The sequence below is a fragment of the Myotis davidii genome, unplaced genomic scaffold, assembly GCF_000327345.1.
Source record: "Myotis davidii unplaced genomic scaffold, ASM32734v1 scaffold6, whole genome shotgun sequence".
NCBI lineage: Eukaryota > Metazoa > Chordata > Mammalia > Chiroptera > Vespertilionidae > Myotis > Myotis davidii.
In genome coordinates this window covers 5098134-5112521 of record NW_006383011.1, presented here as the reverse complement: position 1 = coordinate 5112521, position 14388 = coordinate 5098134, and the positions used below count along the sequence as shown (strand labels likewise).

General features: G+C 38.9%; 1 pseudogene; it reads right to left on the bottom strand.

The window, feature by feature from the left end:
- Window positions 1–1641: 1641 nt before the first annotated feature.
- LOC102773331 overlaps window positions 1642–14388 on the bottom strand; it is a 117356-nt pseudogene continuing 104609 nt past the window's right edge.

The window sequence follows — 14388 nt, the reverse complement described above, 5'->3', positions numbered from 1 at the left end:
TTGCCACTTTTTAAAAAAAGTTGGAGTTGCAAAATGGGACAGTGAAAAATGTCTGAAAGCAGATCTGGATTCTCCTACTCCTTCTGCCCTTAATAAGACAGCAGAGCTCTTCACCATCTGTGAAGTGATCCAACTGTTAGAAGGTTTCTAAGGTGCTTTTTAAAAAAATGTATTTTATTGATTTTTACAGAAGAGGGATAGAGAGTTAGGAACATTGATGAGAAAGAAACATCGATCAGCTGCCTCCTGCACACCCCCTACTGGGGATGTGTCTGCAACGAAGGTACATGCCCTTGACTGGAATCCAACCTGGGACCCTTCAGTCCGCAGGCCGACGCGCTATCCACTGAGCCAAACCGGTTAGGGCTCTAAGGTGCTTTCTGTGTATTCCTTTCTTTTGAAGATTAGAGCAGATACATAGAAATACAGAAACTTTTTTATTAGGGATTTTGCCAATGTGTTTGCCTTAAGGAAGCATTCTCTATACTTATTCAGATAGATATTCACTTATTTAACTAATATTTTGAGTCCTGTCATGTGACATGTACTGTGTTGGGACTGAGGATACAATTATAAGAAAAACCTTTTGCCGAAACCGGTTTGGCTCAGTGGACAGAGCGTCGGCCTGTGGACTGAAAGGTCCCAGGTTCGATTCCGGTCAGGGGCATGTACCTGGGTTGCGCGCACATCCCCAGTGGGGGATGTGCAGGAGGCAGCTGATCAATGTTTCTCTCCCATCGATGTTTCTAACTCTCTGTCTCTCTCCCTTCCTCTCTGTAAAAAATCAATAAAATATATTTAAAAAAAAAAAAAGAAAAACCTTTTATTTATCTTGACAGAAAAAGACCAAATGATAAAAAATATTTTCTTGAGACATGATTTTTTCCTATAATTGGATCTATAATAGTTTCTGAGTAATCACACACTTTCATAAATTTGAACATGTTATATTTAATAAGTGGGGGTTAATTTAGTTGCATTGTTGGCTTTTTTGAAATACCAGGGCGTTATTTTCATCGAACAATATTGGAAGAGGTATTTGAAGACACTTCAGAGTCACTTGGTCAAAAATATTTATTGATAATCTACTCCATACTAGATTCTATTATAGGTGGTGAAGATATGATATGGAACGAGTCAGGCAGAAGTCCTGCTCTCAAAGACTCATACTCCTGAGTTTATTAAAATAGGAGAAATATAAACTAGCATGTATTTATGCAATTTAAACTTTGTTAGCATGCTAGTAAATGGCCTCAGCTTCGTAAGGCAGCCCTGAAATTTTGGGGGTGATTTCCCCCCCTAACTCAGGACTGTGTTTGCTTATTTAAGCAATTTGTGACAAATTGCCTCTTTTACTAGCAATGCTACTAGTATTGATTTTAAAAACAAATGTGACGATGCTATTCTTCCTTCTCCTCTCCAGCTCCCTATCTCTCCCTTCCACTTTTAAAAAACCCTTCAGTGGCTCCCCATTACTTCACAAGAAAAGAAACCTCAACTCCCTAGCTGCTAGGGCCTAGCACATCATGTAAAAGGCCCTCAGTGATTGGGCCATGCCTCCCGGTCTTGCTCATGCTCTGGGGTTTACACATCGTCCACTCAGGCCACACTAATTGCCAATCCTTTACACATGCTGCTTCCTCAATCCAGACTACTCTTCACTCTCTTCCTCCCTCCAGCATCTTCACTGATTTCTAGGTTGGGTTTATCTATGACCCCCACAGTCCCTATGTCTTCATCCGTCCGGGGACTTGACCACTGCAGTGTAATGGCCCGCTTACACTCCAGCTCCTGACTACAACGGGATATTTCAGGATAGTGTACTGGGCTGTACACATAGACACCCTTAATAAAAGATGCTTTGAGTGAATAAAGGAATTAATGAGCACACATTTACAGATGACATTCCAAGCAGGGAGAATAACATGAAGAAAGTTAAGCATGGTAAATTAGGGACTCTTAAAGGAACTCAGAATGGCTGAAAAACATGTCTGAAGAAAGCAAGTGGCTAAAGATAGGACAAAGGAGAGAAGCGAGGTCCAATTCAGTCACTTGGACAATTTAGACTTTATCCTAAGGACAATTGTGAGTCATGCTCTAGCCCATTTGGCTCAGTGGATAGAGTGTCAGCCTGCAGACTGGAGGGTCCCGGGTTCGATTCCAGTCAAGGGCACATACTTGGTTGCAGGCTTGATCCCTGACCCTGGTCAGGGTGCATGTGGGAGGCAACCAATCAATGTGTCTCTCTCACATTGATATTTCTTTCTCTGTCTCTCCCCCTCCCTTCCACTCTTTAAAAACCAATGAAAAAATATCTTCAGGTGAGGATTAACAACAACAACAAAAATAATAATAAATAAATGTTTTTTTAAAAAGTGAGTCGTTAAAAGATTTTAGGAAAGGAAGTGATTATATTAGCGTTTTAGAAAGCAGATTTGGGGACGAGGAGATTTGTTAGAGGAAACCAAGGAAAACCTGGTGGTGGCTTGAACTAATATAGTGGCTTTGAAAATGGCAGGAAGTGGAAGGATTCAAGAAATGTTAAAGGGGTAGAATTGTCAGAACTTGGTGTTTCGTCAGCTGTACATCCTCCCTTCCCAATCAAGTGATAAACTTCTGAAGAGCAGGAATTCTGCAGTTTATGTCTTTGTATTTCATTAAATTACCTATGGCGCTTACCTATAGATTAGGTGTTCAATAAATATTTGTTGAATTATTAGATGAATGAAACTTGAGTGTTATACACAAGGTAGAGCTGATAAATCCTTACCCTTTGTAAAAAACAATATCTTTGTATTGATTTCAGAGAAGAAAGGAGAGGCAAAGATTTGGTTGGCTGCCTCCTGTATGCCTCTACTGGGATAGAGCTGGCAACCTGGGTATGTGCCCTGATGGTAAATCGAATTGTGACTTCCTGGTTCATCGGTTGATGCTCGACCACTGAGCAACATCGGCATGGCTAAATCCTTACTCTTAAAAACAAAGCAAAACAGCCCTGACCGGGTAGCTTAATTGGGTGCTGCATTGTCCTGATGCACCAAGGTTTTAGTTCAACCCCTGTTCAGGGCACATGCAGGAGACAACCCACGAGTGCTAGATGGGTGGAACAACAAATAGATGTTTCTCTCTCTCTCCCTTCCTCTGTCTCTGAAAAGCATATACAAATAAATACAACAACAAATCAAGAGTGATTCAGGTACTCATTTTAGGCCTGAAAGAGATCAGAAAAGGCTAGCTTGGTGGAGTGTTCCTATTTTCCAAAAAGGCAAATATAACCCTGGCTGGTGTGGCTCAGTTGGTTGGAGCGTAGTCCTATACACTGAAAGGTCACAGGTTCGAATTTAAGTCAGAACCAAACGCCCAGGTTTTGGGATCTCCGTGGGGGAGGCCACCGTTCAATGTTTCTCTCTCTCTCTTCCTCTCCCTTCTACTTTCTCTAAAATCAATAAAAGTCTGTCCTCCAGTGAGGATTAAGAAAAAAAGAATTTCCTATTGGAAGAAAGGAGACTCTTATTTTAAAACATATGCTGAAAAGGATCTCATTTTATACAATCTGTACAATGAGAAAAATCTGTGCAACCAGCCACTTAGAATCGTATCACATAGAGAACTGTTGTCCAAAGCAATGTAAAAGTATACTGTTACTATTATATGCTACATCTGTTTGGAGAAATCTTATCACTTAGAATGTCAGAAATGTCAGAATGTTCTCTGTGCTTTCCACAGAGAAAAATCCTGTATACTTTTCAGATTCCCTCTGGAAACCCTCTTGTAACTCATAAAATATTGAACTATGATTCATGAACTTACAGGTCAAACCAACCCAAAGAAAGATGTCTGAGCCTGGCCAGCGTGGCTCAGTGGTTGAGTGTGGACCTATGAACCAGGAGGTCATGGTTTGATTCCCGGTCAGGGCACATACCTAGGTTGCTGGCTCCATCCCCATTGTGGGGCGTGTGGGAAGCAGCTGATCAATGATTCTCTCTCATCATTGATGTTTCTATTTCTCGCTCCCACTCTGAAATTGATTAAAAAAATAAATAATATATATCTTATTATTTAAAAATGTATCTATATCAACCATATTTTAGGTTAGTAGGCTTGCAAATATTTTTTTTACCTCAATCCACAGTAAAAATTTTACATTGTGACCCAGTCCACATGTACTTGTCTACACATAAATGACTAATCTGCTGACCCACATAAACTGTGAGATAAATGTGTGGTCTTTTGAGCTGGAAAAATAATAAGTTGAACTGATGCATTTTTAGGTTTAATTTTGCAGGAAAAATAAGATAGCTGTGATATCTTCCCTTGTTGGAAAACTGATTCTGTTAGTTTCACATCTGTGAATCAGGCTTTGTAATGTACTTTTTCATTTGCTACTGTGCAGTAGATTGTTTATGTGTCTACACATAAATGACAGTCGTTTCATGAAACATTACTTACCTTTGCTGCTGTGCAGTCTGGATATTTTCTGTTCCATTCTGTTCTGTTTAATTTTTAAAAGAGCCATTAAAGTGATGGGTTATGGCCTGCCACTTGAAAACCTCAACTTTCATCATCCCGTATTTAAGAAGCAGCAGTGATTAAAGACTCTAGGGGCAGATGTCTGATTTTGAATCCCAGCTCCATCACCTCCGAGCTCTGTGATTCTGTTCAAGTTCCCTGTATCCTTTGTGATCCAGCCTCGCCCTCTGTAAAATGAGGATAACAACAGAACCTACTTCCTAGGGTCATTGTGTGATTTGGTAGTTACACATGTAATACTTGTAAAGCTTGCTTCAAAGTCCCTACCACCTGATAAGCACTCCATACATATTATTATCATCATCACTATTATTATTAATCACTCACCAGGTGTTTCCTGAATCTGTGTACAATCCTCGGTACCAGGCACTCTCAGATATTCCAAAGACACACTGCTCTTTTGACTCATCTTTTATTTGATTGATAAATTGTAACCATGAAAAACTGTGTGGTTTTTTTTTTTTTTTTGACAAATTGGCTTTTATAAATTAGTGAGGTATACTGCTTGTCACTTGTTCAAAATTAAGTGTTTCCCTAGGTTTAAAAAAGTTGACTTCTAGCTCTAGCTGGTTTGGCTCAGTGGATAGAGAGTCAACCTGTGGACTGAAGGGTCCTGGGTTCGATTCCAGTCAAGGGCACATGCCCAGATTGTGGGCTCGATCCCCAGTGGGGGGCATGCAGGAGGCAGCCAATTAATGATTCTCTCTCATCATTGATATTTCTATCTCTCACTCTCTCTCTTCCTTCCTCTCTGAAATCAATAAAAAAAAATTTTTTAAAAATTGACTTTTATATAATTATCAAATAGTTACCCCTCAGAGTAAAGAATAATTTTATCGCCCTAACAGGTTTGGCTCAGTGGATAGAGCGTCAGCCTGTGGACTGAAAGGTCCCAGGTTCGTTTCCGGTCAAGGGCATGTATCTTGGTTGCGGGCACATCCCCAGTCGGAGCTGTACAGGAGGCAGCTGATCGATGTTTCTCTCTCATCGATGTTTCTAACTCTCTATCTCTCTCCCTTCCTCTTGGTAAAAAATCAATGAAATATATTTTTAAAAAAAGAATAATTTTATCACAGAGGGAGCTTATCAAAGTCATCAAGTCACTCTGAAAAGAGATTCTATGTCTGAGATTCATTTTCAGATGGTGTTTACAGTCTTTCCCTCTGGTGAAGAAATGTGTTTTAATAAGACATTTAAAATCTTGTTTGTTGCCTTTAGAATTTTTACTCATTCAGATTCACACAGCTTGAAGTGCCTCATTTGATATCTACAGCATTAATTATAGTATCAAACAATGCCTTTTCCTCTTTTTTAGAATGCCACAGGAAGGAAAAAAAAAAAGATACTTTCCCCCTAAAGTCACAGTCTTCTAAACAGGCATTCAAAATTTTATTACTTAGCACCTATATCAGCAATAATGTCAAATTATTTACAAGATAAAGACAGAATAAAAGTAATTGCAGATTTTAAATTGTGTATTAGTGTTATTTTTATTTTGGTAAGCAAAATGGAATCTGCTGTTATATCATTTGAATTCTTTTTTTTTAAAGGTATATTTTTTAAATATTTTATTTTATTTTAAATATATTTTATTGATTTTTTACAGAGAGGAAGGGAGAGAGAAAGAGAGTTAGAAACATCGATGAGAGAGAAACATCGATCAGCTACCTTCTGCACATCTCCTACTGGGGATGTGCCCGCAACCCAGGTACATGCCCTCGACCGAAATCGAAGGCAAACTACGGCCCGACCGGCCCGCGGAGCCGAAAGAGCGGAGGGTTCTCTTGCTCTCCCCTCTGCTCCTTCACCAGCAGCAGTGTTAACATGGAAACGTCGGGAAACATGGCCACAGCTCCTTCTTCTGAGTCCAGTTTAAGAACCCATTGTGGCCTTCGAGTCAAAAAGTTTGCCCACCCCTGCATCCACTGAGCCAAACTGGTCCGGCAGAGTGAAAGCTGGGCCTGGGTGTGGCATCTGCCCTCTGATGGAGAGGCAGACGCCTCATTTGAATTCTATTACCGTTGGCCAAGTATACAAGATAGTTCTTATTAGAATAGAAACTCCCTAATGACAATACAATTCCAAGATTACCACTTTCAGAACTGTTTCCCAAACTGATTTCTAGATGATGAAGGCAGCCAAAGAGTTACTGTAAAAATCACACAAATTAGACATTCCTCAGTTCCCATATTTGTTTTTGCTCCTCTGCCAAAGCTATGCACTTGCTATTTTTCTTATAAAGTTCTCTGAGATTTTTCCTAGTAGAATAATTTCGTGAGGTGGTAGCAGGGAGTAGTATTGGGCAGTTGAGTATGGTAGAATGAAGACTATGAGGCCTGCTACATGTGGGGGCAGATATGGTCTCCCCAGAGTCCCAAGATTTGATTATTCTCTACAGTGAAATTATACCAACAGGCAATAGGATTTATGTATAGGGATAACCTTCCTAAAAGTGGTTAATAATCTGCAGCTTGAAGAAATCTGTGAATTCCTAGATGAGGTAAAGTCAAAGAGGATACGAGCCGGCCAGCATGGTTCAAAGGTTGAGCATGGACCTATGAATCAGGAGGTCATGGTTTGATTCCCGGTCAGGGCACATACCCTATGCAATCATTTAACACTTTGTCACTATCATTATCCTCAACAGTTACAAAAGCCCCTTAATCTTTGCATAGCAGCCAGAAAGATTTTAAGAAATGAAAATCTAATCAATTCTTTCTTCTGCCTAAAATCCTTCAGTGGAAACTCATTGTTCTTCTTCTTTTTTAAAAAATATTTTTTTTATTGATATCAGAGAGAAAGGGAGAGGAGAGAGACATAGAAACATCAATGATGAGAAAAAATCATTGATTGGCTGGCATCCAGGTTCATAGGTTGATGCTCAACCACTGAGCTATGCCAGCTGTGCCTCATTGTTCTTTTATGATTTTGTTTTATTTTTCAATTATAGTTGAAAAATACAATATTATATAACTTTCAGGTGTACAGCATAGTGATTAGATAAGTATATAACTTATGAAGTTATAACCCTGATAAATTTACTACCCATCTGCCATTATATAATTATAATATTACTAGAGGCCCAGTGCACAAATTTGTGCACGGGTGGGGTCCGGCCAGCCTGCCCCCGACCTGATTGTTCATCAGTTTATGTTGTTCATTAGATTCCACATATGAGTGAGATCATGTGATACTTATCTTTCTCTGACTGGCTTATTTCATGTAGCATAATGCTCTTTAAGTCCATCCAGGCTGTTGCAAATGGTAAGAGTTCTTTCTTTTTTATAGCTGCATAGTATTCCATTGTATAGAAGTGCCACAGTTTTTTAATCCACTCATCTGCTGATGGGCAGTTAGGTTGTTTCCTGTGACTATTTTTATAACTGCCAGTTTGTACTTCTAAATCCCTTCACCTTTTTCAATCATTTTCCTCCACCACCCCCCCAGCCCCGCCCACAAGTATCAAGCATACAAGTGTTAAGTTTTATTAAGTTTACCTCCAGGGCCACTGCAGAGATTTCTCTCCTTCTTGCTCCTTTTGGCTCCCCAAGGACATAAAACCCTTTCCTTTGAGGAGGCAGTTCCCTCTGCCTGCAATGTTTCCTTCATAATATTGGCAACTAAATTAGATTTATTTTTAATTCTCTAAAAGTCAGTTCCTAAGGGAGACTCCCAGGTTAGCCTCTCCCTGTAGGGTCTCATTGTACTTTAGATACTATTCCTTCTTCCCACTTATCCCACTGCAATCAAGTATCTTTTAATGTCTTTATCTTTTGCTAAATTAACAGGACCACATGTCTCTTTAATGCTCACCAACAAGAACAGTACCTGCCCAAATAGTAGGTGCTTCACAGATCTTTGTAGGATGAAGGAACACATATTCATTGTGTGCCCATTACAGTCTACTACATGCCAGACAATGTGTTTGGGCACTATGGGGACTCAGTTCACTAAGACGGGGTGTCTGCCTTCAAGGGATCAGACTTGGAAACAAACTGCTAGCACAGAGCAGGAGAGCTTTGACAGGAAGTGGGTAACAGGTGCTTTGGGAGAAGGGAGAAGCAAGTATCAACTCTCAGAAAACATGGAAACAACGCTTTTCCACTTGGCACATGCCAGGCTCTGAACTAAAACCTGTACATTATCTCCCTCATTCAATCCTCAGGAAAACCCTAGGTGGTGGTTAAGGATCTTGCCTAAGGCCACAGGCAGTATTTAATCCAGCTTATCCAGGTCTTCCAGGCCCAAAGCAGAAACCTACAGATATATGTACACAACAGCTGACGTGAGTCCCTGTGAACATGTCCAGCCACTTCACCATGCCCTGTTAGCAATTTAAAAAGGACCTAAAATAGCCAATTAAAAATTGATTTACATTTTTAAATGCTGAATATGTAAGTCATTTACATGTTTTCCCCACTTTTTTAAATAGATAATAAATTCTCACAGTTCAAAAATTTATTTTATTTAAAAATATTTTATTTTTCAACTAAAGTTTACTTTCAACAGTACTTTGTTTTAGTTTTAGGTGTACAGTATAGTGGTTAGATACTCATATACTTTGCAAAGTGGTCCCCCAATATTTCAAGTACATACTCACCTGGCATCTTACATAGCTATTACAATATTATTGACTATATTTCCTATGCTGTACTTTACATCTTCATGACTATTTTGTAACTACCAATTTGTAGTTCTTAATCCCTTCACCTTTTTCACCCAGCCACCCTCCCTAATGCCTCTCCCCTCTGGCAACCATCAGTCTGTTCTCTCACAGTTCAAACATTTTTTTTTTTAAATAAGCAGGTTCAGTTAATTTTTCCCATTCCTGTCTCCCATTGGCTCACACCTAGACTACCAAAGGTAATCCATTATAAATACTTTTGTATTATTCCAGAATTTCTTTATGAATATACAAATAAAAATATATGCTCTTATTTTGCCCCCTTTCCCCCACAAATGGTAGCATACCCATATCATACACACAGTTCTTCACCTTTTTTTTTCCAGTTAGTATATATGTCCTAAAGATATTTCTGTATCATTAGCTCATCATTCTTTCTTGGCAGCATAGTATTCCATTTCATGGATATATTATAATTTGTTGAACCAGTTCCTTATTGATAGACATTTGGATTGTTTCCTTTTTGTTTTCTATTACAAACAATGCTGCAATGAATAATCTTGTACATAGGTCAATTAACACATGTGCAAGTATGTCCCAAGGGTAAATTCCTAAGGTTGGTATTGCTGGGTCAAAGGGTATATGCATTTGTTGTTTTGATAGATGTTGCCAACTTGCCCTCTATAGGGATTGAATTGATTTACATTCCCGTCAGCAGTAAATGAGGGCACCTGTTTTCCCACAGCCTTGCAACACCCAGTGTTAACAAACTTCTTGTCATTTGACAATCTAAGCATTTTTCTCACTATATGTAAGGCTGAAGATTTTTTTAAATGTTTAAGTTTGTATTTTCTTCTCTCTGAACTGTCTATTCACATTCTTTGTTCATTTTTCTCTTGTTGGTCTTTTTCTCTGTGTTTGGTAGGAGCTTTTTCTATACAAAGAAGATTAACTCTGGCTTATGATGTAAATTGCAGCTACTTTCCTGTAATATTGTGCTAGAAGTTCTAGCCAATGCATTCTACGATATGAAAATATTCTAAAAAATAAGGCAAAGTATCATTATTTGAACATGGTTATATAGCTAGATAACTTAAAAATTGATTCAAATTAATAAAGTTAATTGAATATCTTCAGACAAAGAAAATTAAGGCTGTCCTGCATTGGACTAGTTAGAACAGCGATTTTCAACTTTTTTCATCTCATGGCACATATAAAGTAATTACTAAATTTCTGCAGCACACCAAGAAATATATTATTTTTTTTCTGTATTGACCAAAAAAAAAGGTATAATTTTTATTTATTCACGCCAGATGTTTATTATTGTGTTGGCTGTTGTCAATTTTTATTTGTTTACTTGTTTACTTGTTTTTCATGGTCATTTTTCAATTTGACAATCTAAGGGAAAAGAGGTCAGTGCCCCTAACTAAATAGTCAGGTATTGCATGTTTTTAAAATTCTTGGGAGAAAAAAAAAAAACTCTTGTGGTAGAATTGTACCTCTGACACCTATTTTATTAAACAATGTCATCCAAGTGAATTCAATGATAAATAAATACATATTCTTTCGGCCATCAGTGTGCCTACTGTGGCATACGGGTTGAAAATTGCTGGCGTAGAGGGACAACTGAGCCGGTGTGTGGGAAAGTAATTTTAAGATGATAAAGTGCTCTACATTTGCCTCGCCTTATGTTTAAGACCTCCATGTCAATATCGTTGTTAAGCTATCTGACTGAAAAAGTTGCTTGCGACCACTTTCTCCTGCCACCATTCTACCCAGATTCTGCACCCTCTATCCAGAATCTGCTCCCTGCTCCCTGAGTAATATTCTATATTTTGGCAGAATAAATAGCTTCTTTATTTAAAACACGTACTCACTAGACTTCTAGAACATCATTTATGCCTGGTTTTGCTCCTATTTTAGTCGCCTTTTCTCTGTCTTTATCTTTTTCCAGACCTCTAAATATTGCTCACTTCTAAGACTTCTAACTCTACCCTCATTTCCTTGGCGATCTCATCAAAGTCACCAGTTGCTGAGGGCTAGACTCTACGTGATCTCCCACTACATCTCTGATTTTATCTCCTGTTGCATTGCTCACCCACTCACTCAGTTCTAGCTTCACTGGCCACCTCAGGGCCTTCATACGTATAGTTGGGCAGGGCAGATGGGTGCCCCAATTGGTCTGGTTGGCTGGTGCAGTGCGCATCATAGCAACTGGTTGTTCTGGTCGTTCTGTTGTTCCAGTCACTTGGCTTTTATATATATAAATATATGTTGATTTCAGAGAGGAAGGGAGAAGGAGAGAGAGATAGAAATTAATGATGAGAGAGAATCATTGACTGGCTGCCTCCGGCATGCCCCCCACTAGGGATTGAGCCCGCCACTAGGGCATGTGCCCTCACCAGGAATCAAACCGTGATCTCACTCAACCACTGAGCCATAGGCTGGGCCCTTTGCACTTATTGCTCTTCCTTCACAGTCCCTCCCATACTTTACGCAGGTCTTTGCTCAAATGTTATCTCCTTTGTTAGTCCTTCCCTTAGTCATCTTATCTAAGATGCACATACTACCCCAGGCCCTCCCTCATCCCTCATCCTTCTTGTCATTTATACATTTTTTTGTTTACTTGTTTATTTCTCTCTCCCCACAAGATGGCATAGACTTTTTTGTCTTGTTCATTGCTACATCTCTAGAGCCTATGGACTGGCTCACAATAACCGCTGTAAATGTTGGAATAAACATATAAATGAATGAATGCTGCTTCCTTTGACTAGGATGCCATTCATCTGCCTAATTCCTACTCATCCCTTAAAAAGCAATGTAAACATTACTTCCCTTAAGCAGCCTTTCCTGATTGACCAAGCTTGTTTAGTTTCTCAACCTGTGTGCTCATAATACTATCTAGTTTTGTTAAATCCATCAGAGCATCTTAATTGTTTGTTTACTTGTTTGCTCCCCCACCTCACTGCTATGTCTTTTGCTGTTCTAATTCAGGTGCATAGCAAATATCTTGCTGGGAATGTTTGGGGACTGAGTGGTGACTGAATAAATGATGAATGAACAATTTTTTAAAAAAAATGTGGAATGCTTCATGAATTTGTGTGTCATGCTTGCAGTAGGGCCATGCTAACCTTCTCTGTATCATTCCAGTTTAGGCATATGTGCTGCTAAAGTGAGCACGACACTTATTATTTTTGATAGCATAAATTACCATGCAGGAATCAATAGTTTTTACTTCAGAACATATTTATAAATGAAATTTTATTCAGCTAAGACACCTGAGTTAGATATTCAACTGAATGGAAAACAGACAAAAATGCAAATAATTTCATATTTACTCATTCAATTCACTCACTCATTCAGGAAATACTTACTAAGAAGTGTCCATATACTAGGCAGTGTTCTAGGCACCGGAGATATAGTTATGCATAAGGCAAACTCCCTGTCCTAATAGGGTTTTGTTGCCATTGCCAAAAAAGAACCATGTGTCTTTTTAAAAAATACATTTTATTGATTTTTTTACAGAGAAGAAGGGAGAGGGATAGAGAGTTAGAAACATCGATGAGAGAGAAACATCAATCAGCTGCCTTCTGCACACCCCCTACTGGGGATGTGCCCGCAACCAAGGTGCCCTTGACCGGAATCGAACCCGGGTCCCTTGTGTCCACAGGCTGACGCTCTATCCACTGAGCCAAACCAGTCAGGGCGAACCATGTGTCTTAATGGGTTTATTTTATGTAGAGCATAGAGCTTGATTCTATTAGCTTTTATTTATTTATTTATTCTAGCAAAAGCAGTTTTATTACAGAAAAGCTTCCTGCTGCAGGGGAGGTACCCCAGCTGGTTGCCCTCCATTTAATTTTGTATTTGACACTGACACACCTAGAGCTCAAGTTTAAAATATTTTTATTTAAACATTTTTTTATTGCCCTAGCCAGTTTGGCTCAGTGGATAGAGCGTCAGCCTGAGGACTGAAGGGTCCCAGGTTCGATTCCGGTCAAGGGCATGTACCTTAGTTGCAGGCACATCCCAGTAGGGGGTATGGAGGAGGCAGCTGATGGATGTTTCTCTCTCATTGATGTTTCTAGCTCTCTATCCCTCTCCCTTCCTTTCTGTAAAAAATCAATAAAATATATTTTAAAAATCAATAAACATTTTTTATTCTTGAAAAAAAGTATTTACATATGAAATATATAGAGAGAGATAAAGAGAAAGTAAATATAATAAAATGTCAACAATTGGTGACTGTAGGTGACTGGTTGCTCATTGTACTATTTTTGCAACTTTTCCATAGATTTGAATAATTTAAACATAAAATTAAAAGATAAAGTATATGTTTACTTGTATTTTCATCTTATTAGTATTTAAAATTCTATAGATGTTGCTGGATTATTGTTCAAGAAGGCTATAGTAACACACACACACACACACACACACACACACACACACACTATGGTAAATTTGAGAGTGTCCATATCTACAGTTTCTTCCCAGCACAGGATGCTATTTGATAGTTACTTTCATTTTTATTTTCCTGGCTACTATTTTCATATATATGTTGGCTACTTGGATTCCTTCCTGTGGATTGCCTGTTCCTCGTCTGCCTTGCTCTTGGTTGGCTTGTCTTTTTCTTATCTATTTGTAATGATATTAACTCTTTGCTTGTCATATGTGTTGCAGATATTTTTAGAAGTCCTGATTTTCATTATGTCTTTTGTATTTTCCTCTTGTTATTGTTTGTCCTTTTGTGTATTCAGATAGGTCTGTCTTTTTTAATTTAGGCTTCTGACTTTCCTGAGTTGCCTTTGCCTTTCTGGTATCCTATCTAATAAAAGAGAAACATGGTAATTAGCGTACGACCGCTACCCTTCCCATTGGCTAATCAGGGCAATATGCAAATTAACTGCCAGCCAAGATTGCGGCCAGCAGCCAGGCAGCTTAAAGCGAACATGAGGCTTGCTTGCTTCAGTGATGGAGGACTCCAAAGTTCCCCCCCCTACTTGCCTGCCTCTCAGCTGCAACTCTAAGCAACTATGTTGCGAATAAAGAAGCTAAAAATACCCCAGAAACCTGCTTTACTCAGTGGAGCTTCAGCCAGCCGGACTGCAACATGGTATCAAATACAGAAGGTAAACAAAGGCCAGAAACCTGTTTTCAGCAGCCGAGTCCTCAGAGCTAAAGCTGACCCAGAATAAAAAAGAAAAAAAAAGAAAAAAAGGAGCGGTTGGGAGCTT